We start from the raw sequence: 26,041 nt of genomic DNA on the forward strand, positions 1-26,041 counted from the left end.
GGTGGTAATCACATGCCAGTCTTGCATTTAGGCAAATGTGAAACATCTAAAACCTAAAACCAATCAAGAAAGTATTGGCTGTACAGCATCTACGAACCGACATAGATGTTCTCTTGGCAAGTATATCTTCTTTCTGGGTACAGTACCCCCTATCGCATAAGCCCCCAGAGGGTCAAGTAGTTGTTAAGAAAGCACAGGAAGGTACAACATCTGAGACTCCAAGAGTATCCACTGAAATGAAGCCACTCTGTGCTTTCACTAACTGTGGGTTTCATCCAAGGAGCCAGCTGCCTGCATTTCCACAGCAGCCAAGCTTTACTCTCAGGCCCCAAATCCTTAATTTGCGCTATGCCAGTGAAAAAACATCATCAGCTTTTCTTTACATTAAAAACTGACTGTGTAAAACTACAATGAGCTACCACCTCACACCGGTCAGAATGGCCATCACTTAAAAGTCTACAAATTACAAATGCTGGAAAGGGTGCGGAGAAAAGGGAATCCTCCTACACTGTTGGTGGGAATGTAAGTTAGTGCAGCCACTATGGAGAACAGTATGGAGGTTCCTTAAAAAACTAAAAATAGAGTTGCCATATGATCCAGCAATCCTACTCCTGGGCATATGGCCAGAGAAAACTATAATTCCAAAAGATACATGCACCCCAATGTTCACAACAGCAGTATTTACAATAGACAAGACACAGAAGCAACCTAAATGTCCATCGACAGATGAATGGATAAAGAAGATGTGGTATATATACAACAGAATATTATTCAGCCATAAAAAAAGAATGAAATAATGCCATCTGCAGCAACATGGATGGATCTAGAGGTTATCATGCTAAGTGAAGTCAGTCAGAGAAAGACATACCGTGTGATATCACTTATATGTAGAATCTAAAATATGACACAAATCAATATATTTACAAAACAGAAACAGACTCACAGATATAGAGAACAGGCTTGTGGTTGCCAAGGGGGATGGGAGGTTGGGGAGGGAAGGATTAGGAGTTTGGGATTAGCAGAGACAAACTATTATACATAGGATGGATAAACGACAAGGTTCTACTGTATAGTACAGAGAACTGTATTCAATATCCTATAATAAATCATAATGGAAAAGAATATGAAAAAGACTATATAATATACATATAACTGAATCACTCTGCTGTACACCAGAAACTAACACAACATTGTAAATCAACTATACTTCAATAAAAAAATTAATAAAATAAAAAATTGACTGTAATCATAGCAGTTTTTCCTGTTTTCCAGGATCACTGCTGCAAAGAGGAAAAGGTACAAGAGTATAAAAGAACACACAGGCGTGGGACTTCCCTGGTGGCACAGTGGTTAAGAACCCGCCTGCCAATGCAGGGGACTTGGGTTCGAACCCTGGTCCAGGAAGATCCCACATGTCATGGAACAACTAAGCCCATGCGCCACAACTACTGAGCCCACATGCCACAACTATTGAAGCCCGGGCGCCCTAGAGCCTTAGAGCCTGTGCTCTGTAGCAAGAGAAGCCACCGCAATGAGAAGCCTGTGCACCACAACTAGAGAAACCCCACGCGCAGCAACGAACATCGGTGCAGCCAAAAATAAATTAATTAATTAATTAAAAAAGAAAAAAAAAAGAACACACAGGCAAATTCTTCTGTGGCTCAATTTCTCCTCTTTCTACCTCTGACCAACAAGGATGACACAGAGCTAGGGTTACTTCATGCATGTTAAAGGCAGTCACCTGTCTGCCCTGTTGTTTTTCATCTTCTGGAAAAGTCACCCACTCCCACCTAGAATCTCTCCTTTGTCACTATAATCCCATGATTTGTTGTGATGTGAGCTTCATTCAGCAATTGCCCAGGACTGGTGTTATCTAGAAGTGATGACAGTCGTTTCCAGATCAGAAACAGTCACAGAGATAAAGCAAAGGACAATCCCTGCCTAGCATTTATGACCCAAGAGATGGAGAAGAGAAGGGAGGAAGGTAATGGGCTTGTTCACCTGATCTCTCAACACTGAGTCAGCCTCCCATTTGTAATTGGAGGAAAAGCCCGATACCTGGTATTTCAGAGGGAATTAAACGTTTGGTCAGTTCCCTTCTACCCCAAGGCTATTGTAAAGATTAAACAAAATAATGTTTTAATACAGGCAAGAGTACAAGTTGCGTGGCTCTGTCATGTAGGAAGTCAACCCTTCCATCTGTTTTCCAAAGTCCATGGATCTGCTTTCATTTGGAAATAAGTAAAGAATATGGAACTCAGGGCCTTGAACTGATTGCTGTCCAACTCTTGAAAATCCCAACTTTAAAAAGTGATATTTAAAGACCATCTACTGGGGTGTGATGAATATCCATGCCCCTGGGTATGTTAAGCTCCATTTTTCTATCAGATCACTGGAAAGCTACATAGATACACCATTAGCTCAGCTCCTTATAGGGTGGTTTTCACCGAGTTGCAATTTCATGTAACACATTTGTATTTTACCAGCAGTCACTATATGAGAACTATTGGAAATTGAAATCACATAAGCATTTGTTGTAAAAATGGTAAAGAAATATCCTGTGGTTGTAAAAACAAGAAAAAAATAAAAACATAACTCTCAATTTAAAAAATGGTAAGGATTACCATCTCCAACAACGATATCCATATAAAAAATTTCACTAACATATAAGACTTTGTCCACCTTGAGAAAATAGTACGTTTCCTCTTTCTTAATGGTAAGGTGTCAGAAGGTCAGTTTCTCAGACAGCCAAAGGACTCAAAAGTCGAAGGCCATTCATAGCAACAATCTTAATTAACAAGATTAGGACACTTGTATGCTCTTCTTTTCTTTGATGTTGATGATCTGTTTCCATGTTATAGAAATCTCCCTTTATCAGTCACCCACTGTGTGCCAAGCACTGTCCCCATGTGTTAACTGTGTTAATTAATTTAACGCTCCAAAACAATCCTAGGAGGTAAATGTTATCAATTCTATTTTACCAAATAAGAAAACTAATGCCCAAGGCCATACAGCTGGTAAAAGGAAAAGCCAGAATTCAAACTAGGTCTGACTAAAGTTCCTGTTCCTTCCACTATCCCATGGAACGTACAGTCAGGTGCTGTTTTTATTATGCCCTCTGTAGCCAGCCACCTCAATTCCTCTTGTGAAAGAATATAAAACCAATGAAAGAGAGTATGTGAAAATATTTTATATACTGTAAGTTACTATTCAAATGTAAATAACTATCATTATCCTCCAGGAGAAGATGCAGAAAGCAGGGCTGACGTCTCTGCTTACACGCACACACACGTGCACACCAGCAGTCGGCAGGAAATGAGCTCCAAGTACAGCCCAACAGGAAAACATTTCTCTCAACATTAAAACTCATTAAACCATAAATGCGTGTGGTCCAGACACTCCCTTAAACATAGGTGTTTGGCAAGATAGTGAGAAATCATCCCACTTCTAGCCTCCCCTGGGCACAGACTCCACTTGCTTCGGAATCAAGAAGATGCTGGTATTAAGTCAGCTAGGCCTTCTTTTCTCCCAATTCCCCTTAATCTCCTCTTCTTCCATGATGACCTTCCTAAAAGCACTATTTCAAGAGGTACTATCTTTGGGAGGAGGAATCATTGTTTCAAGTTTTCATTTCTGACTCACCCACAAATCCACGACTTTAGCTCAAAGTTCTTCAAAACTCTGAAACCCAGGATACGCTTCTTTCCTATAATGGATGGCCACACCCCAGGGGAGATATATATATGCCTTCCCTGGTATTTCAGAGCCAAGGTTCAGAATAGCCAAAGTCAGAAAAGGGGACACTCCACCTCTAGTCCTCAGGCATGAATGGCTTTTTAGAAGTTTAAGAAGCTAGTGGTCACCAGCAGCAAGAAAATGCCAGGAGTTCTCTGGACCAGTGCTTCATCCAGGGACAGGCACCCACTCTACCTGCCCCCAACCAAAGTCTATAAACAAAATGTAAAGAATGCAACACAAATCTTCACAGAGACTGGCTAACAAAATAACACTCAATCAAATGGCACCAGGGGCTACTACACAAAGGGATCCCTTAGGGATAAAACAGTGAGCAGGGACTCACTAGGCCATCTCCCTAATACCAGCGCTACTTAGATGATCAAGTATGTCTCCTCTGGAGGCGTCCTGCTTCAACCCCCCCCCCCCCACACACATATCACAACTCTTTCCCTGTTCATTTTTAATCCCCTACCCCATTAGTTTTCTCCCACCCCAACCAGTGGACAGTAATGTCTACTAGAGTACACAGGCTTAAAAGCTGCTTAAAATGAAGTTTTGCAATATCATATAATATCGCTTATATGTGGAATCTAGGAAAATGGTACAGATGAACTTATTTGCAAAGCAGAAATAGAGTCACAGATGTAGAGAACAAACTTATGGTTACCGAGGCGGGGAAGTGGGGGGTGGGATGAATTGGGAGATTGGGATCGACATATATACAGTACTATGTATAAAATAGGTAACTAATGAGAACCTGCTGTATAGCACAGGGAACTCTACTCAGTGATCTGTGGTGACCTAAATGGGAAGGCAATCTAAGAAAGAGTGGATATATGTATACATATAACTGATTCACTTTGCTGTACAGTAGAAACTAACACAACATTGTAAAGCAACTATACTCCAATAAAAATTAATAAAATAAAATTTACCACAATTGGAAAAAAAAAATGTTTTGCTTCTTCTTCCACCTTGCCTTCTGCCACCACTGACTGTGCTTCCAATCTATTCCATAGTGCTGCTCCTCTGCCGTAAAGCAACTACCCTCCATCTTCCAACTCTTCACAGATGTATGCACCATCTCCTACCCTAACATATACCAGCTCTCCCTGACGGCCCTTTCTTCACCCTGGCAACTTCAATACCTATGTGAATGGACCCACTCAAAACCCCTGTCTCACAACTGACTCCCTGACTTCAATTTTACTTTTGTCACCCATGCCTATGGACAAATCTTGGACCTTGTCATTGCCTGAGACAACACATCCCAATCTTGTCCTCCAAAATCCTACTCCCTGACCACAGTTTCCCTTCCTGCCTATCTCCTGATCTTTTTACTATCCAACAGCTGCTCTTTGACCTTGGTCAGGTCACTCATCCCTTGAGCCCTCCTTCTTTTTCCTAGCTTATATCAGCCCACCTTTCTGTCCTTCCAGGCAAGAATCCATGATCCATCACACCCTCAAATCCCTGGCCCCGGTCTCCTTTCACTGTACAGTCATCCCTTGGGACGAGAGGGACCCATCATAGATACCAAAATCCACGGATGCTCAAGTCTCTTACATGCCGTAGTACTTGCATATAACCTATGCATACCCTCTCATGTACTTTAAATCATCTCTAGATTACTTATACCTAGTACTATGTAAGTGATATGTAAATAGTTGTAAATACAATGTGAATGTTATGTAAACAGTTGTCTGTTTACATAGCGAATGTGTGTGGCAAATTCAAGTTTTTCTTTTTGAAACTTTCTGGAAGTTTTTTCCCTAATATTTTCCATCTGTGGTTGGTTGAATCCGTGGAGGCAGAACCCATGGATACAAAGGACCAAATGAAAGCCTAACTCTGGATCAATTCAATCATCAGTAATCTCTGTTCTTTCTTGAGGGCCACTAAAAATTGCTGGTCAGAAATCAGTATGTAGGGACTTCCCTGGTGGCACAGTGGTTAAGAATCCGCCTGCCAATGCAGGGGACACGGGTTCGAGCCCTGGTCTGGGAAGATCTCACATGCCATGGAGCAACTAAGCCCGTGCACCACAACTACTGAGCCTGCACTCTAGAGCCCACGAGCCACAACTACTGAGCCCGTGTGCCACAACTACTGAAGCCTGCGCACTTAGAGACCGTGCCCCGCAACAAGAGAAGCCACCACAATGAGAAGCCCATGCACCGCAACAAAGAGTAGCCCTCGCTCGCCGCAGCTAGAGAGAGCCTGCGTGCAGCAACAAAGACCCAACACAGCCAAAAATAAATAATAAAAAAAAAATTTAAAAAAAAAAATCAATATGTCTAAACATGTCTGAAAGGTCTTTTACAGGTACATTCTGAAGTGTTTATGGATGAAATGGTATGATGCCTGGAATTCACTTGCAAAAATCCACAGGAGAAAAAGGAGGGGTAGTGGACAAGGACAGAGAAAAAAGAAGCTAGTCCAAGTGTTGATGACAGTTGAAGCTGGATGATGGATATACGGGGATTCATCTTCTGTTTTCTCTACTTTTGTGTATGTTTGACATTTTCCATAATAAAAAGTTCAAAAAATAAATAACCGCTTAAGTTGAAGATTGATGGGGAGTAGTACCAAAGGTCACCCACAGATTATCTGCTAGTTATAAAATAAAAGCTATAATTTCACAATGAAGAAATTTGGCTTCCCCTACCTTAAGTAGTGACCAAATTTAGCATCAATAATAGTGAGGAAACCAGACGTTACGTGCCTCTGATCTGCTGCACCATTTATGGTTTTTTCCCAAAAAATGCTTAACCTAAATCTAATCAAGCCTCTATATCTAATTTGCAGTTTACAGAAAATACAGGGGAAAGAGGAAGAACTTAAATAACACCCCAAAGAAACAATCAGACAAATCCATAAAGTGGCAAGAAAATTTATGTTAAAAAACTTAAGGAAAAGGAATGCCTAAAACTGAACTCATCATTTCCCACTCCACCTCTAATAAAACTCATTCTCTCCTGTACTTTTTCCACAATGTTACCCACGTTTCTCCAAGTCATCCCTGACTTTTCATTCTCCTTCTTACTCTAGTCCAATCTGTCACCAAGCTGCAAATGCTACCTTCTTAATGTCTTATATTCACCTCCTCCATTCCCCTGTCACTCTCTGACCCAGACTTTATTACTGATTGCTGGACTTACTGCAATAATCTCCTAAAAACCATCTCCTTGTTCCCAGTTTTACTTTCTTCAAATCTACTCTCTGCAATTCAGCCAAAGTGATCTTACTAGCAAATTTAACCATATTGCTCCAGGGCTCAAATTCTTTTAGCGGCTCCACTGCCCACAGTAGTGCTTCCCAAAATGTGGTAAGGAATTGAACGGCAGGAACTCAACATCATATTACACAGAATTAAATGGCATGAAAGCACAAGGTGATGGAGTCATTCACTTTGTAAATCTTTCAAACCTTCTCACTAGATTAAGAAGAAAGTCTCCACTTGCTGAGGGAGAGGGAGGGGAAAGGGGAGGGGGAGGGGGAAGGGAGAGGGAGAAGGGGAGGGAGGGAGAGGAGACATTCATAGGCAGCAGTATCTGGCAAAATTTTTTCAACATTTTTTGCTTTCCTTGTATTTACTTTAAAACTTATCTTCTGTGTATAGCAAGTTATATTGATTTTCTACTTTAAGAAAGTGAGATAATGTTTCCTTTTAAAATAAATTTAAGTTTGAAAGTTAGCTGACTTAAATATGTAAATAATAGTTCAGAGAGGCCATGATAATATTGTGAAGATGGTAGGCAACGAATTAAGTCTGGGGAAAACTGCCCTACGGTTTTAAAATTTAAATTAATCTGTGTGATTGTGGTGATTTCAAAACAAGCTTACAAATTGTTTGATATTTCTCTCCTTGAACTGGAAGGGCCTCTGTAAGTACCTCAAGGAACAGAATGTGGCCTATGTGAAGGTGCTTGCCTTCCCAGGCTAGGTTAGATGGGGCCAGCAACCTCTGCCAGTCTCTAGGGGCGCCGGCTTCCCAGTCCTGAACCACCATGCCGGAGGGGCCACAGGGAGCAATAATGGGAAGGGGGTAGTAGGAGCCAGAGAGCTGAGGGGCCCCAGCTGAGTTTCCCCTGCTCAGGCACCACACATGGGAGTGACTGAGTCTTCTGATGAGTCCAGCCCAGCCACCTTCTGAAAAAAAGTACGTGAGAAGAGCCCAAGCAAGACCCGCAAAACCATGAGAGATGCTAATAAAATTATTGCTTAAACATGCACAATGTTTTGGGGTGACTTGGTACACAGAACAATGGTAGATCCTGCCTTACAAGAGCTATTCCCTGACACCTGTCTCTACAGTCTCATCTTAATGCTGCTCTCTCTGTCCTACTATGCACAGAAAAAATGACCAATTAGTAGTTATGTGCACATAACTTTGCACACACTGCTTCACTCTTCTCTGTCTCTGCATATGCTAATCCCTCTACCTGGAACACCCCTCCTTGCCTTGTCCATTTAAAAAACAACTATTCATAGTGGCCAAAAGGTACAAACTAAAAAAAAAAAAAAAAAAAAAAAATCCATTCATACTTCAAAATCTGAACCAGCACTATTCCCTCTGTGCAACTTTGCCCTTATCTTTCTCACTGTCTTCCCACCAGTGACTGAATTAATCCTTTCCTCCCCATGCCACTTGGATAGTGGCATAATTCTCACAGTAGTGTACTGACCTTGTATATGTCTTGTCCAGTAAACAACTATTTAGTTCCTTAGGGGTAGGGATTGTATGTCTGTATACAGCTGGTCCTCCAGGGCCTAATGAGTGTTTTGCTGATCTGAAGTAGTTTCTCCTTCTGCTTCCGTATTTGTTTACTTCCACTAAAAACACTTCCATCTAAGCTTCTGGCTGACAAGAGCAGAGATGACACCAGGTCAATGCTGTTCTCTCCTTGGTCTCTCACACCCTAACTTCCGGTTCCAGGATTTTACTTACTCTGACCTTGAATAAGGCTTTCTTTTCTGGGTTCACGACCCTTAGAAGCAGCAAGCCTAGGCTGCGAAAAGCTGACTTTTAAAACACAATTAGGGGGGACCTATTAGTTGAGTACCTGGGACATAAGTGGGTCCTCAATAAACATTATTCCTCTTCCTTCTCTCACTTCAAAAATCTTCCTTAATCTGTCTTCTAGCAGCCAAGTTTCTTCATACTTTTTCCAGCAGCTCCCCTCCCATAGTCACACCCTCCCTGGGTCTTAAAATCCCTTCAGACTTCCGGCCCCTGAATCTCCTCAGCACCAAACTGCACTTATTTAACAGGCAATTGCCACCCTGCTCCCACCTCAGCTAGGCTGAGCTCATCACACCAGATATAATTTAAGAGAGGCTTTTATGTCACACCATCTAGGTCTAGTGTGTCAAATTCAATCGCATATAGGATTCACTGTCAAATTTTCAAAAGGGGAGTGATGCAATTATTCCAAAACATTATGAAAAGGAATCTGGCTGTGTTGCGTAAGAATAATAGAAAACAAACCAACAAAAAAACAGGATTGGGAATCAGAAGACCTGGGTACAATTTCTTGATCTGAATCTCTCATTAAATGCTTTTTTTTTTTTTGTAAACTGAATCAGAAATGTTCCTCTATAAATGTTGCAGAAAATGTTTTCAATGGTTATGGTACATAATAAATAAGAAATATAAGAATTTGAATGTAGGTAGCCTCACTCACTAAAAACACTAAAGTGAACAGAAATTTACAGATATAATGGGAAAAAAGGTTATTTTAGGTTTTTTATCAATAAAAGTTAATTCCTACTTCACCCTACTACAAACTTAATTACAGTCTAAATGTAAAAACTGGAACCATAAAAACACTAGAAAAAAATTAATGAATGATTTTTATAATTCTAATGAGTGAAAAAAATTTTTCAAAGCATGACACAAAATTCAACTCAAAAGCCATGAAGGGGGGGAAAAAAGCCATGAAGGAAAATATCATATATTGACCTACATAAAAATTTAAAACATGTGAAAGGCAAATAATTAGCACAAAGTCAAAAATTAAAATAAAACAAACTGAGGGGGAAAATACCAGCAATACATATGGCAAAGAGTTCTAATGTAATATGTATGTAAAAGCTCTTACAAATCCACAAGAAAAAATAATGACAAAGTACAAAACTGAACAAAGTATTTAAACAGAAAATTCACATAAGAATAAGCACAATTGCCAGTGAGCATAAAAGGTATTCAATTTCACTAATAATTAAAGAAATCCTAAATAAAGCAACAATAAGAAAGCCTTTTTCACCTATCAGATTGGCAAAGATTGAAACACTCTAACACTCATGTTGGCAAAGGTGTGGTGGAAACAGGCATCATAATATACTTTTTTTTTTTTTTGGCTGCATTGGGTCTTTGTTGCTGTGTGCGGGCTTGCGGTGGCTTCTCTTGTATGGAGCACAGGCTCTAGGCCTGCGGGCTTCAGTAGTTGTAGCACACGGGCTCAGCAGTTGTGGTTCGCAGGCTCTAGAGCGCAGGCTCAGTAGTCGTGGCGCACGGGCTTAGTTGCCCCGCGGCATCTGGGATCTTCCCAGACCAGGGCTCAAACCTGTGTCCCCTGCATTGGCAGGCGGATTCTTAACCACTGCGCCACCAGGGAAGCCCCATAATATATATATATATATATTTTTTTTTTTTTTTTTTAATTTTTGGCTGTGTTGGGTCTTCGTTTCTGTGCGAGGGCTTTCTCTAGTTGCGGCGAGCGGGGGCCACTCTTCATCGTGGTGCGCGGGCCTCTCACTATCGCGGCCTCTCTTGTTGCGGAGCACAGGCTCCAGACGCGCAGGCTCAGCAGCTGTGGCTCACGGGCCTAGTCGCCCCGCGGCATGTGGGATCTTCCCAGACCAGGGCTCGAACCCGTGTCCCCCGCATTGGCAGGCAGATTCCCAACCACTGCGCCACCGAACCCGTGTCCCCCGCATTGGCAGGCAGATTCCCAACCACTGCGCCACCAGGGAAGCCCCATAATATACTTTTGATGAGAACTAAATTGATGCTACTTCTTTGGAAAGAAGTTTGACAATATTTACTAACATTTTAAACGAGCATAAGCTTTAATCAGCAAATCTTCCCTTCTAGGAATTTTGCCTAAAGTAATACAAGTACTAGAATGCTTGGGCAAAGACAGCTATATACCACTGTTTATTGCAGCACTGTTTATAATAGGAAACACTGGAAATAACTCAAATGTCCATCAATAGAGGTTTGGTTAAATAAATTATGATACATCCACCTGAAGAAACAGAGTGCTGCTGTTAAAACTAATGTACTGACATGGAAAAATAGCCTAGGTAAATTATCAAGAGAAGAAATTTCAACCATTTTTTTACTGTGTTAAAATATATATAATATAAAATTTGACATTTTAAGCATTTTTAAGTTTAAAATTCAGTGGCATTAATTACATTCACAATGTTGTGCGACCATCACCACTATTTCCAAAACTCTTTCACTCTCCCAAACAGAAACACTGTAACCACTAAGCAAGAGCTCCCAATTCTCCCCTATCCCCAGGCTCCTGGTAACTTCTAATCTACTTTCTGTCTCTATCAATTTGCCTATTATAGACATTTCATGTAAGCAGAATCATACAATATTTGTCCTATTATGTCTGATTTATTTCACTTAGCACAATGTTTTAAAGGTTCATCCCTGTTGTAGCATGTATCAGAATTTCATCCCTTTTATGGCTGACTAATATTCCACGGTACGTATACACCACATTTTTGTTCATTCATTTGTGGATGAACACTTGGGTTGTTTCCACCTGTGGGACAGTGAATAATGCTGCTATGAACACTGGCATAAAGTACCTGAGTTCCTGTTTTCACTTCTGTTGGGTTTACACCTGGGAGTGGAATTGCTGAGTCATATGGCAAGTTTTAGCTTTTTGAGGAACCAAAAGAATTCAGTCCCTCGACAACTGCACCATTTACATTCCCACCAGCAATGTATAAGGGTTCTAAATTCCTCCACACTGTCGCCAATGCTTTTTTTTCCGTTTCTTTTCTTTTATTAGAGTATAATCATTTTTTGTAAAAATAAAGTCAATGTATATACAAATGTAAGAAAAAAATCCATTGTTACACAACTGTTAACAATGATTATATTTCTGTGGCATGGGTTTACAGGATAGGCTCCTATTCAGACTTGCATATTTTTCTATTTTGTAAAAGTTTTTAGGACAAATGTATTGCTTTTGTTACCAAAAAAAAAGGAAAACAATCTTAAACAAAAATTAGCCTGAGACAGTTTCATGCGTGCTTGCTAACCTGAAACTGTAGCACCTCACAGTTCTTGTGTTGTGCGTACAGCAATGCCCTGAATCAGTAGCAGTGAAAAGGTGTGAGTCCAGTCCTAGCTCTGCCACCCTGGGCGCTCAGTTTTCTCACCGCTATGCTCTAACGCACCTAGGACCGGATCAGAGTTCCCAATCAGTTTGCCAAGGATGGGTTACAGCTGTGCAGACTCCATCAACGCCTGGCGTAGCACCAGAGCTCAGGGTTACCAGCAGCCTCCTCCTTCTATCCCAGTGCGCCTTACAAAAATCATCATTTTCTGTGGGTGCAGGGATATGAAAAAGGTTGGGCAGAAGTAAATCAGGTAACCTTTAATATCCCTTCCCACACTGAAACAGAATTCTGGACTAACGACGGGAGCTAAGAAAAGAAGAGCCCTGGGACAAATCTAAGAGTCACTGACCACGAAGGAGAGATGAAGATCCTCCTTCAAGGGGAGAAGCAAGCACAGGGAATCAAGAAATGAGAACTCCACGGAAGAGAAGGCAGCTTGTATTTACTAAGTCTAATGTCTCACCTGAAGTCACAGGTCCTTGAGGAGATAGCCAGGGGCAGTGCCTGGAGCCATGCTGCTCTGGGGGAAGCATCCCGAAGTTACCTGCTTGGGCAGCAGACAAGCAAAAAACCTGACCTCTGTGGGAAGAGGCACTGAGGCCTGGCTAAGTGAAAGCCAAGTGAAATCCTCCTGTCCAGGTGTTCTCAGCCTATCAGTTGCCAACTGTGGACTTCGCCCTTGAAATTCAACTCCTGGGCTAAAGAGATAATCTCCCAGGCATGTCCTGTGTAAACTTGGCTAATCAACAGAACAAACTCAACGCTGAGCCTCCCTGCAGTACTCGAAACAGTCCTGCCAACCAGGTGGCTGTGCTGAAGGGCAGGGGAGAGCTTATCCTGCCATTAAGGTCACCTATCCGAAAAGAATCATGTGCCCAGGACAGGCATTTTCCAAAAATCAGTCAACAGCTGTTTAGAGACAAGCACACAGCTGAAAACCTCACGCAGAGGTGACAGGGATATTGTGAGAAGAGTCCTAGGGACAGAGGGCACGGACCTTGACCAGGCTTTGTTGATGTTATGGGGTTAGTGACCCAAGAGGTTCTAAAGTGTAGACATGAAATTCTAAGTGAATGAAGAAGGCACACCAGTTAACATCTGGCCCTCTCACCCTCACTTGAATCTCAGCTGCTAAGCCTGTTAAGCAGTGGTTCCTAACCTCCAGCAGCAGCAGCAGTAACTTAGAAACCTGTTGAAAATGCAAATTCTCAGGCCCCACTTCAGACCTACTGAACTAGAAACAAGATCTCCAGGTGAGTTGGGGGCAGCTCACGTCTGAACACCACTGCTCTAAGGCCCTAGAGGGCTCTGTCATCTGGAGCACAGACCCTCCCTCCCCACCATCCAGACTTCCCTTACAGTCTGCTTTAAATGAATTTTGGGGAACTGGAATATTACCTCTCTAGTTACACCCAGTAAGACAGACAAGTTTCTTCCCACTCCAGTTCTGTCTTCCACATGGTCTCATAGGTTTCTTTTCTACCAACTAAATCCAGTTGTGTTCCTCTCCTCCTTTCAGAAGAACGATTCCCCAATTCCTGGAGCGTTCGAACACTTCAAGTTCTGACCTCCACCAATCTTTTCGGCCTCCCGCTAGCTCATCTGTGTGTCGCTGCTCACGGTAGTTGCGGGCTCAGTGAAGAGGTGCTGGAGATAAAAGCATTCTCTCAAGGAGTCTTTCCTAACCACAGAGCTCTTCCTTCAGAAGCAAAGTAGTTACTAACACAGACAGGGATAGGGGAAACAGGAAAGCAGAATCCCATTACTTAAAAAAGAAATTCCTCTGTGTGTCAGGAATCCATGTTAAATCTGAAATTCAATCTCACCCTGCTCGCCCTTCACAAACTATTCCATCTAGCCGGTAAACCAGGCTGAACACAGATCTCATGAACACCAAGGACTGAAAGTTTATAAACACCCTATACATTTTCATTTCAGAATCCTCACCCTTGATTTATAGAGTCCAAACAGGATCAGTCCCTTGAAAAAGAAGTATCTACCAATAGAAACTAGTCAATGTTCAATTCCCAGCAAGTGAAAGTTATGGCCTAACAAATTTCTTTCCTCAAACACTGCCAACAAACTTGAAGACTCTAAAAGAGACCTGTGAACTAGAAAATCAGAGTTTACTTACAAATGCTATTTTACTGACAAATTACTTAAATTTTCCAAAACCAAATTCCATCTTCTTACTACAAAATAGGGGGGGATCATAATAGGACATCTAATGAGCTACTTGTGGAGTATTGATCAGAAAGATCACTCTTCCTACCCAGGTAAAGAGAGGTGATTCAGGCTGTTTCCAAGTCTTGTCACACACCCCACCCTCCCCAGGTTTTGATATGCACTGGTAGTCTCAATATTTAACCTGGTACTCCTTTCAGAAAAAGATGGAAAAAAACCCAAAAAAAAACCTCACTCAACCCCACAAACATCCAAAATCTATCTTAGCTTCCAATGGACAGAAAGGAGAACATGACAGTAAACAACACTTAACAATTCAGGAAAAAAATGCTCATTAACTATTTTGGATAACTAAGAGGAGGTGGCATCAATCAGAGTGGGGATATAGAAAGAGCACATCCTTTGGAAACATACAGACTTAGATTTGGATTTTAAGCAAGTTAGCCAGTCTGAGTTCCTCAGCTGTAGACAGCAGAATATCAACAAATTCGTTCATGGATTGTTGTGAGGATTTGCTAAAATGATGCAAGTGAAAACACCTAGTAAAACACAATGTCTAGAATAGAGTAAGCATTCATTCTACTAATGATATACCACAAATCTAAAATCTACAGAAATTTTTAAAACACATATTGCTTGATCCCAAGAATTATGCAGAATTGAATTATATTTATTCAGCTTCCTTTAGCTAATCATTTATGTGTCTATCCCCACTCCAGATCCCTTCTATTTCCCCATATTTTGACACCTTATCCCTAGTTGTGCCACACCTAGAATATAGACCCCTCATACTGGTTTTCCAAACTCCTTACCATGGCCAAAAGGCTCTACCTGAACTAGCCTCTACCATCTTATACCCCCCTACATCTACCTGCTCCCTATATTCTAACAATGATGACTTTCTGTTCTCTCAACATGCCAAGCTCTTTCCTACCTCAGGGGCTTTGCCTTGCTGTTTCCTCTTCCAGGAATGTACTTTCCCCAAATCTTCATATTCACAGCTTCTTCTCATCCTTGAACTTGCAGCTCAAATGTCATCTTCTCAGAGAGGTCTCCTCTAACTTCTCTTTTGAAAATAGCTATCAAGTTCCTGTTTCTCGGGCTTCCCTGGTGCCACAGTGGTTAAGAATCCACCTACCAACGCAGGGGACATGGGTTCGAACCCTGGTCCGGGAAGATTCCACATGCCACGGAGCAACTAAGCCCGTGCACCACAACTACTGAGCCTGCGCTCTAGAGCCTGTGAGTCACAACTACTGAACCCGCATGCCACAACTACTGGAGCCCGTGCTCCGCAACAAGAGAAGCCACTGCAAGGAGAAGCCCGCACACCGCAACGAAGAGCAGCCCCTGCTCGCCGCAACTAGAGAAAGCCTGCGTGCAGCAACAAAGACCCAATGCAGCCAAAAATAAATACACAAAATAAATAAATAAATAAATAATTTTTTTTAAAGTTCCTGTTTCTCTCTCTTTTACATCACCATTATTTCCTTCATAGCTCATATCACTATCTTTATCTCATTTATTGATTTGTTTGCTTTTTTACTTACCGCCCCCCCATGACACAAGGACTTTGCTGTGTTAGTTATCTCTACATCCCCAGCATAGAGAACTGTGCCTAGAACAGGATGGATACTCAATAAAGATGTGCTGAATGAATGAATAAATAAAAAGTTTCTAAACAAGAGAGGCAGAGTTGGACACCCTCCCTGCCCCCCAGTGGGATCTCAAGGAAAGAATGTAAATTAAGAGAAAGGGCTGGGGAGAAATAAACCCTTAGGGAACACAAATGGATAAAGTCATCCCAACTCCCCCACTGACAGTAACTGCTATCAGGGGCCAGGACAATGTCGTAAGTGTTGCAATCTCCACAGCTTTCTTTTTCTCCCCAATAACTTTTCTTATTGTGGTAAAACACACGTAACTCCATGGTTTTCTCCTTTAGTTTCTACAGCTTCCCAGGGCTCAACTTCTTCCAGCAAAACTATGGAGACATGTGACCTTGGGTATTTTTCAGATGAAAAGGAGTCTGGATACCATTGCTTTTGAAACCCACCTGGGTTTACCAAACAGATGTGGGTTTTGAGATTTAAAAAAAAAAAAAAAAAAAAAGCTTTTCTACTTCCATTTAATGAGATTTAAATACAACAAAATTTTCCAGTTGTTCCTCATTGTTTTCTTTTTAATTTGACCCCTGCCACTTCCCTTTGGGCACTTACTCAGCGTTAAGAAAACCCACCGCCCTTCTTACCACCAGCATCCTCACAGCTGGCCCTCTCAGCACAGTTGAGCAGTAACCCAATCCTGAGCAGCAGTGATGACTCACAACCCAGAGAGACCGGGTCCCACAGAGGACAGCGCTGCCCACTCCATTTCAAAAACAGCAATTTGTCTGGCATTTCCATTTATGTTGGAACCCAAAGGGGTGAGTAAATCTGGGGGTTAGAGGGGGGCAAAGAAAATAAACTTCGGTGCTCTCTTTCCTTTCTAGATTCCTAAGCCTCAGTTCCCTGAGTTAGTGAAGTCACAGACTGCAAACCAAGGTCACTGACATTGCCAGGTTCAACTCAGCTATCCCAGGTATTTTCCTTTCACATTCAAATACCACACTTCTTTATAGGTGCCAGGGTCAGTCAGGTTCTTTAATTTCCTTTCCCTATTTGCATCCATTTGCCAAGTGACAAAGTATAGGTACACATGGGTCTGACCTTCTTATTCTTAGATCCCTACAAATGAGTACAAGGCCCCACGTGTGGTTTCTACACACTGTGGTCTTCACTTCTTTTAATCACTCCTTCAGAACACACAATAGGTCAAAAATTGCTAATAAACTAAATGAGGGAGGGGAGTCTGGCATAACTCTGTGCCAAGAAAACTTACCTCCAGTAAGGAGTGTGAGGCATAGTGTTGGTAGCTGAAAGTACCATCAAGGCTAAGCGTCTCCTGATTGTACAGGGAGCTACTGTAGAGAATGAGCTCCCGCCTCTGGGAGCCTACAGAAGCAAAACTGTGGAAGAAATAAAATGTTTGACCCTAATCCACAGAGTTTGGTCTTCTAAAGCAAAAGGAACCTTAAATCATAAACAGGCTCACTCAAAGGGAAAATCTGTGAAGCACCTACTCCCAGGAACTCCCCATTCTGCCCTAGGCCAGCCTGGGTTCAGCAGGCCCATAAATTGGCACTGTTGATATGACCTTCCCAGACTCTAGCTCAACAAGAGATAACAACAAAGCTGAGAGCTTTGGTAGCACTCAAAGGAGATTTGAGGGACTTAAAACATGCTGCTAAATATGGCAGCAGAAGTTCCTGTTTCTTGCAGTTGAACAAGGAAATCTCTTCATAATTACACTTGTAGATAAGATGCACCAAGCTACTTGGTACTACTCTTTCTTGTGAGGAACAGGTTAGCACCTCCTCGTCCCAATCCACCGCTCCTCCTCGGAGACTGGTCTCAGTGTTCACTGTCGGGGGCAGGTCTCACCTGGGGCTGGGGAAGCAACATGTCTCCTGGAAGATAAAGTGCCAGGAGCTTCTTACACAGCTCACTGTCTTAGCCACAACCATTTGCCTGGGGATAGTCACCACTCTTCATTCCCTAGCTCTCTCTGCCCCTGAATTTACACTCTCCCTCAGCCCACTTCCCTTCTTGCTCTTTTGCCCAGGGCTCTGCCACAGAACATGCATTACTCATCAGAGAGGGTCCTTTCAACCTAGATGCTCCTTTGTTCAGCCAGATTCCCCCTCTGGTTTACATAATTCTTTACAAAAGCAAGGTACAAGAGCTATGACCTCTGTACTGACAGGGGACACTTACTACTGCCCTGCCGATACTAGATATCTGTCCAAGACATGGAGGAAGGGGGTAGCGCCTCACATTTCTCAGCAGAACAAACTGGACAGACAGACTAGCCCCTCAGAAACAAACTCTACTTGGCTTACAAGGGAATAATAAATATAACTATAATGGCTCACATTGCATGAAGTGCTAGATATGAGGTGCTATTCTCAGCACTTGACATTTAGGCCTCACCACGACCCTATGAAATAGTACTATTACCACCTCCATTCTATAGAAGAGGGACTGGGGCATGGAAGGCTAAGTACCTTACCCAAGGCGACAGAGCTGGGACGTGGCAGAGCCAGAATGTGAACCCCGACAGCCCGACCAGGCTCTAGACATCACTCTTTCATTGGACGGCTCTTCCCTTAACACACAGGTTTGTCTCTGAGCACAACAGGCTCACTCCAGACTCTAAGGAGAGAGGGTCTGTCAAAAAACACTGCCAGTCTTCTCCACTGAGAGAAGGAAACAGTGTTGGCCGTATTTATTCACAGAGCTGGTCTAAGTCTTTACAGCAGAACAAATGAGTACTCCAAACATGTGTTGACCAAAATTTTTCCAGAGGCACTAAGTGAAACCACCACCTCCTTTCTTACTGACGTGGGAGACCTTCTAGCTTACTAAGGGCTAGAGCCTCTTTGCAAGTTGTTGCAACCAAGCCCTATGCAGCTGAGAACAAGTTCCCAGTCTCCAAGTTATATGAACCAAGGCAAAATGCTTCTTAGAATCCAGCTGATGGGGTTAAAAAAAAAAAGTTACCCAAATACGTTTTTAAGCATAAACTATAAGTATGTTGGTCAGTTTGAGGAAATAAAATGTATCAAATATTTTACTTAGCTTCATAGGACTTTAGGGAAATCTAGTTGGAAAGATAAGATAATGCATATCAAGAGTCAAGTCAGAATGTCAATGAAAACACTCAATCCAAACCTTCCACTTCCTGGAAGAGGAAACTGAAGCCTAGAGAAGCCAAGTTACTTCCCCAAGGTCACCCAGCAAGTCATAGCTAGAGCCAGGACTAAAGCTCAGATCTGCTTACTACCTGGCCAGGGCTCTTTCTACTCCTGTATGCGGGCAAAGAAGTTCATAGGAGGGAGAGATCTCTAACAGCAGCAGCAGCTAGCATTTATTGAGAGCATATGTGTGCCAGAAACTAAGCTAAGTGCTTTATGTAAATTATCTCATCTAACCCCTGCAACAGATCTTTAAGATGGGTAATATTACTCCCAATTTACAGATAAAGACACTAAGGTTTACAAAGGTTAACTCCAGAGGTCCACAGACAGTAAGAGGAAGCTCCAGACTATGAACCTCCAGAGCTGGCTGCAAAACCTATGTTCTAAGCTGGGTCTTGAAGGATACAGGATAGAATTCATGGAAGCAGAGGTGAGGAGTGCTAGGGTAGCCAGTGTCCAGAGCACTGAGAGCAGCTTGGGAAGGGCCTCCAATGCTGCGTTAAGGAGGACCTCAAGGTCCTACCTGGGCCAGCCTGTAGGAAAGGGGCAAGCAAGAAGCAGTTCTAGACTCCCATGACTGTGAAGGGTAAGCATCCTACAAGAGGGTAAAGCTGAGCCTATGAAGCTGGGTTGAGAAGGACCACGTCAGAAACTCTCCTGGGTTCTTGAAAGATGAATAAAGTACAAAGTATACACTCCTTCTAAAAGAAGAATATGATTTGACTTTCCTAGCATAGTAACCCCAACCTGATTAAGAGATGCCAGCCTTACTCTCTTCCAAGAGCTGCTCTAAGTTGATAATAATAATGGAAAGCATTGAACATTTACTGTGTGCCAGGCACTGGGCTGAGAGCTTTACGTGTATCATTTCATTCAATCCTCACCACAACTGTAACAAGCTAAGAGTTATTATTATATCCATTTTACAGATGCCTCACAGAAAACTGGGGCTCAGAGAGATTAGATAAATTACCCAAGGTCACACAGCTAGTAAACAGTAATGTCAGATTCTAAACCTATGTTTATATGACCCCTGAGTTCCAGCCCTTAATCACTTCACTACACTGCATGTAAGATACTCTCATTATGTGCAAATAGTTCCATCAGAGCTGCTCTAAGGCAGCACCATACACTCACTGAATATCTAACAGTCACTGAGAGTTGAACAAACACATTACAGGTTGACTCACTTAAAAGCAATCTATAAAACTCAGTTGTCAGAACTCCGTAAGGGAGACTGTGTTCCAAGACATGAATGAACATACCAAAATCAGTTCCTCAAACAAAGCTAAAGAGTTCTAGAAACTAGCTGACTTTATAGTTTTCCTTCCAATTTTCCCATTTCCCTTTTCCCATTCCCCACCCCTGCACACACACCCCATGGTCTGACGCTCTCAGAGAAGCCTAGGACGCCGTCCTCCTATTTCCAGTCCTTTAGTCGGCTCTCTCCCATTACTCAAACAGTGCTTCAAATCAGAGTCTAAGAGTTGGACCCTCTTCCTTTTTCCCAGTCTAAAGCATGAGATGGCCATTAACCCTACCATCAAAACCTAAAACTTCGGGGCTTCCCTGGTGGCGCAGTGGTTGAGAATCTGCCTGCCAATGCAGGGGACACGGGTTCGAGCCCTGGTCTGGGAAGATCCCACATGCCGTGGAACAACTGGGCCCGTGAGCCACAACTACTGAGCCTGCGCGTCTGGAGCCTGTGCTCCGCAACAAGAGAGGCCGCGATAGTGAGAGGCCAGCGCACCGCGATGAAGAGTGGCCCCCGCTTGCTGCAACTAGAGAAAGCCCGCGCACAGAAACGAAGACCCAACACAGCCAAATAAATGAATAAATAAATAAATAAATAAATTTATAAAAACAAAAAACAAAACAAAAAAAACCCTAAAACTTCAGTAGGTCTGTGTTTCTTCTCAGTCACACGGACAGAGGCTCACACTGGGGAGGAAATAACTATACTACAACAAGTAATACTATATATATATATATATATATATATATATATATATATATATATGATAAATCCCACACTTGATACTTTTTTAGATCCTCCCCAGCTCTTGGCCCAGACCCTCTGTATTCACTGACTAAATGGGTAAACAGACCAAGAGAACATATGGGCACCAGAGATGTCTCTGAGCCCAAAGAGCAAATGAACAGGGGTGCTGACCCCAGTGCCAGCCGCCCCCACCCACTCCTGCCCTCCCAGTGCTTGTTAGGACCTACACGACACTGTCTCCTTGAGCCCCTGGGGGTGGGCCGGCATTCTGCTATATCACGAAGGCCTCCTAGGTCAGCCCAGGTACACCCTCTATCACCCTTCCTGTCCCTGAGAACTACCCTCTCCTCAATCTCCTTCCCAGGGCCTCTCTCCTGTTCCTTCTAGTAATCTTTCTACTGCTTCAGATCTTGTCTCCCATAACCCTATGTTTATCTCATTTTTCCCAGGTTCAAATAGTCCTTCATCCACTGTGACGCTTCCTATAAGCCAATCTCCAGCTCACATACAAATCCCTTCAGTGACAAGTCACACAGAAAAAGAGTCTGGATCTTTGAGAAACAGGTGGTTTCATGACAAACTCTTAGGAACAGGTCAGCTTTGGTTAAGAAGGCTTCATATCCTGATTGCATATAATTCACCCTTTATAGAGACAGTGCAATCGAAGATTCAGGCAGTTTTCAGAGAAGAGTACCATGATCATTTCAACAGCCCCTCAACAGCAGTATACCTGAGCCAAAAAAAATGAGAAGGGATCTTTGGAGAAATCCTTCAATAAGGTAGTCTAGACTCATTCAGCATCCTCCTCTCCCCTCAACACACACATACACACACGCAGGCCAGTTTTCTAGGGCCCATGGCTAGAAACAGAGATCCTGGATTTTTCCTATCAGACAGTATCACGTGGCATGTTCCCCTCAGATGGATGCACCCAGCATTTCACCTCACCCACCTCCTGGGACAGGTGCACAGAGCACCTCCTCCCCAGCATAAAAGAGATGCACAGTCTCCCTCCCCACCCCCAGAAGAAGCCACTCACTCATGCAAGTTTTCCCACAGAAAGAGAAATCTCTGCAGACCATGCCAGGTGGTCTTTTTTTTTTTTCTTTCATGCCCTCCTGGCCCCTTCTCCACTTTCGCATGGTTCCTGCGAGGCCCCCTCCCCGCAGCCTGCTCTCCCTGCTTTCTGGAGGGACAGAAGGAAGACAAGCCAAAGCCCTGCAGGGCTGCTGCCCGGCCTCCCCCCGGCTCCACACACGTTCCCTTTGCTTGGCTGCCTCAGCAAACTCTCTTGGGCCCAACATGAGAAATCAGGAGTCTCCAGGGCAGTGACAGATAATAGCTAAGAGAAGCAACAGGATGACATGCTCTCAGCCTCTGAGTCCTGCCAGCCTGCAGGGAGGTGCTTTGGACGGCCCAGGACTCGGACCCTCTACCTCCCTCAGGTTCCTATCTCCCTGAAGTAGTCCTTAGAATCGGGTTAGGTGGGGACAGGGCGCAGCCTCTCTTAGTCCCGGGCCAGCAGTGTGGCCGTGATATCTGGAGTTGGGGTGCCCGTCCAAATGGTACGCCCAAGCCCTGCATTCCAGGGACAGGGGCAGAGCCAGCAGAACTGAGGATGGCCTTGGCCTGTCCTCCAAAGTATTTCAGAATTTCAACTTCCCTGGGTGACTGATTATTCTAATTTTACAGAGAGAAGGAGCCCAGGGGGAGAAAGTGCAGTAAGAGGAGTAAAGGAAGGGGGAGAGAGGGAGTAAGAACAGGAATGTTACTTTTTCACCCTTAAGGAACATGGAGGGATCCGATTTGTGACTCAGCTCTGGGAAACTGGGCTGACAAGGAGTGGGGAACAGCTGCAGCCCCAAGCTAAGCTGTGGACAGCTTCCCCTCAGGCTGGAGAGGATGCTGTGACAAGATTCACCTGGAAAAAAGGCTCCGTTATTAAAAAAAAAAAAAAAAATCTGTCTGTTCAGGGGCTTCTTCCAAGGCACTACTCCAGGGCCTGGCTGGCAGGTGTGCCCTTGCCCTACAACAAAAGCTGCGGCTGCAGATGGGGTGCCAGCCCCTCCCTGTGTTCCCACGTAGTATGCCAGGAGCCTCCCGGGGTCTCTGAGGACAGAGCTGGGACGCCCTTGCCCAGAGGTTCCACTCCCCTGCTATTCTGTTCTTTGCACAGTCCCAGGGCATATCGAGTATCTCTGCCCTTGGAATTCCCACTTCCTTGTTTCTTTCTTATTTCCCTCTAAGCTGTAGCCACAGGTTCCTAAAAGAGCTGCCCAGCCCCCAAGGACCTTTCAGAGCAATAACGCTTCCTGCCAGTTAGAACCCTGCCTTTCAAACCCAAAATGTAGGAGAAAGGCCTCCCTGCTCACTCGAAACAGTTTCCCCAGCAGAACCTAACAGGATGAGGGAACCAGCCCTGGCAACCAGTAGCCTCTCTTCCAGCTTCTAAAATCTATGACTCCGTAAGCGCCAGGCAGCTGTGGGGAAAAGCAAAGGGTCTCTTGGAATCCCTCTCCCCTATACTAAAACATGTGAGTCAGGTGACCCAAGGAAAGCTTCATCTCTGAAGGATCATTTATGGCTCAAAGTCTACAGTGAACATCACTAAACTTCCCAACCCAAAGAAAGCACTATTTGTTTCTTTTCACATCTTGAAGAAGTTTTAAAAGGATTTTCTCATTTTTATTTATAAATGCAAAAGAGAAGAAGGGACTTTATAAATGGGAAAACCAGAACAGAGAGCAAAGTGACTTTCCAGAAGAGAGAGGGACCATCCTTCAAGTGTCAATTCATAACATCTTACATTATATAGGACTTGACTTGTTTAAAACTACTTTCATGGAAATTATTTCATTTGCTCCCCCCAACAGTCCTATGAAGGAGCTATTATCATTATCTGCATCTCACAGCCAATAAATCTGAAGGTCGTAGAGGTTGAGGGCCTTGCCCGTGGCTACCTTTATGGTAAGTAGCAGAACCTGGCCATGGTTCAAGTCTCCTAAACCCAAATCCATTATTCATTCTGCTGCACCAAAAGAAAGATCACCTGCTAGCCCTCTTCACACGTGCAGGGGCCATAAAATTGGAGGAGCTGCCCAAACACAACCACACGAGTAGAGGAGAACTGAGATCCTGGATGTGAGTTGCCCACCGAAGGGCCCACTGACTCAGAGAGGCCTCCTCCTCACATCCCCCAACCTGAGTCCCAGCCAACAGCGCCATGCCACATCCCCCTAGTTAACCGAGGTGTCAACCAAGCAGAGGAGCCCTGGAGTGCAGTGAAAGGAGGCATCACTTTAGAAGCGGCCCGCCTGAGGTCCAGGGCCATGGAGTTCACCCTTATGGAGCCTCGGGCCACAACAGTGATGCACACATGTCCACATTCAGGGAGCCCGCTTGGGGACATGGCCAGTGCTTTCATTGGCAAGCTGACCCGAAGTTAATCAGAAGGCCCCTCTCATTGTTTGCCAGAGTACAAAAGACATTCTGTTCAGAAAGTTCAAGAAGAAAAACCAAAGAGCCAGGACGGCAGCTGTTCCCTCATCCCACAGAGAAACCAAAGGCATCCACCAAGTTTCCTGAGGCCCAGTAGTAAGTTTAAGATATAACATGGCTGAAGCGGAAGCACATCCTGACGGTTCTCCACGGCAGGGAGTGTCCACTGCGTTAACCCTCCTGATAAGATCACTGACAGCCTTAGCTACCTCATCACCTATGAAAGTGCCTTTCTGGAACAGTCTCTTCTCCTAGGCCACAATGAGTTCACCACACACTAGTCCTCTAGGTCAGAACAAGTTTCACCAAAACATAGGACAAACAGTGTAGAAGGGGCGTGCGGCATGGACACTGCATGCCCTGAGATTTGGTTAAAATATTAACCAAGGAATCCATTCAGCACAACCACAGCACTTCATGTCTCCTCAGGTAACCTAGCTCTTAGCAGCAGCTCACTCTGAGATATCTGGATAAGAAACCTCTTTGCAGGTCCCTCAGCCCCCAGACACCACCTGCCTCCACCCCATGTATTTTCTTAGGAAAGCCTGTGATGGACTTTATTAATGAAGGAGGACAGCTTGCTTCTTACCAAGCTACCTGGGGGCCAGAGAGAGAGACCGACCCCGGTTCAGATATCCCTAGGACAGTCCCTCTGTCCTAATAACTACTCCAGAGAGACTTTGAGCTCACCACAGGCTCCCAGTTGAGTTAATTAGCTTTTTTTTTTTTTTTCATTAGGTCAGACATAGCAGCACCAAGAGACAAAACAGACAGTGTTCACTAGAACAAACCAAGCCACTCAAAAGACACCGGAGTTTCCATGTAAGAACTACAAACACAATGCTGGAGTGACAATAACTCATTTTTTCTACATAAAAGACTCTTCCTGTAAAATATCCTGAGCCTTTGTGCTAAATAAAAGTAAGATGATGATTCCTATAGTGAAGTCTAAACACCTCAGGTTCAGTAAGAGTGAGATCAGCTAGATCTGCAAAGTCAAGAAAATTGGCTGTTTCCCTCCTCCTTAAGCTAATAGAATCCAACTGTTGGAGCATGACATCATTCCTGAGCCCCAAACCCCGAGCACAGAGTACAGACACTTGCCTGCCTCCCAGAAAACAGCCCAAGACTGGCCAGGAAAGGAGGAAAAACAATCCAAGCCCGGAGCTGACCTTACCTGAAAGTCCCGGTGCTTTCCTGCCCACTCCATTCTCAGCGGTTTGGCTCACACCACAGTCTGTTAGGGAGCCCAGGGCCCCCAAATCCACTCGCTCCGGCTCGGATACCTGCTGCGAGCTTCCCACGGCTCCTTCCTCTGACCTTTCGTGGCGCTCCTTCCAGCCAAATGAGCGGAGCACGGCTGGCCGGCCAGGCCAGTCGTCATGGAGACCCTGTTCTCGCCAGCGCTCGCTCCCGATCTCTCCCTCCCTCCCTCCCTTTCTCTCTCT

At 43.8% G+C, this 26,041-nt stretch overlaps 1 protein-coding gene across 3 annotated transcripts in view; it reads right to left on the reverse strand.

The window, feature by feature from the left end:
• Window positions 1-26,041, reverse strand: part of DENND2B (DENN domain containing 2B) — a 150,467-nt gene that overhangs the window by 80,022 nt on the left and 44,404 nt on the right. The window contains exon 1 of one of the 3 annotated variants that reach the window (XM_059931071.1): window positions 25,771-26,008. The exons of the other annotated variants lie outside the window; for them this stretch is intronic. The gene's annotated coding sequence lies outside the window, so the exon portion shown is untranslated. Of the gene's footprint in view, window positions 1-25,770; window positions 26,009-26,041 lie in introns of those variants that run through there. 3 annotated transcript variants of the gene reach the window in all.

The sequence above is a fragment of the Balaenoptera ricei genome, chromosome 8 (assembly GCF_028023285.1).
Source record: "Balaenoptera ricei isolate mBalRic1 chromosome 8, mBalRic1.hap2, whole genome shotgun sequence".
NCBI lineage: Eukaryota > Metazoa > Chordata > Mammalia > Artiodactyla > Balaenopteridae > Balaenoptera > Balaenoptera ricei.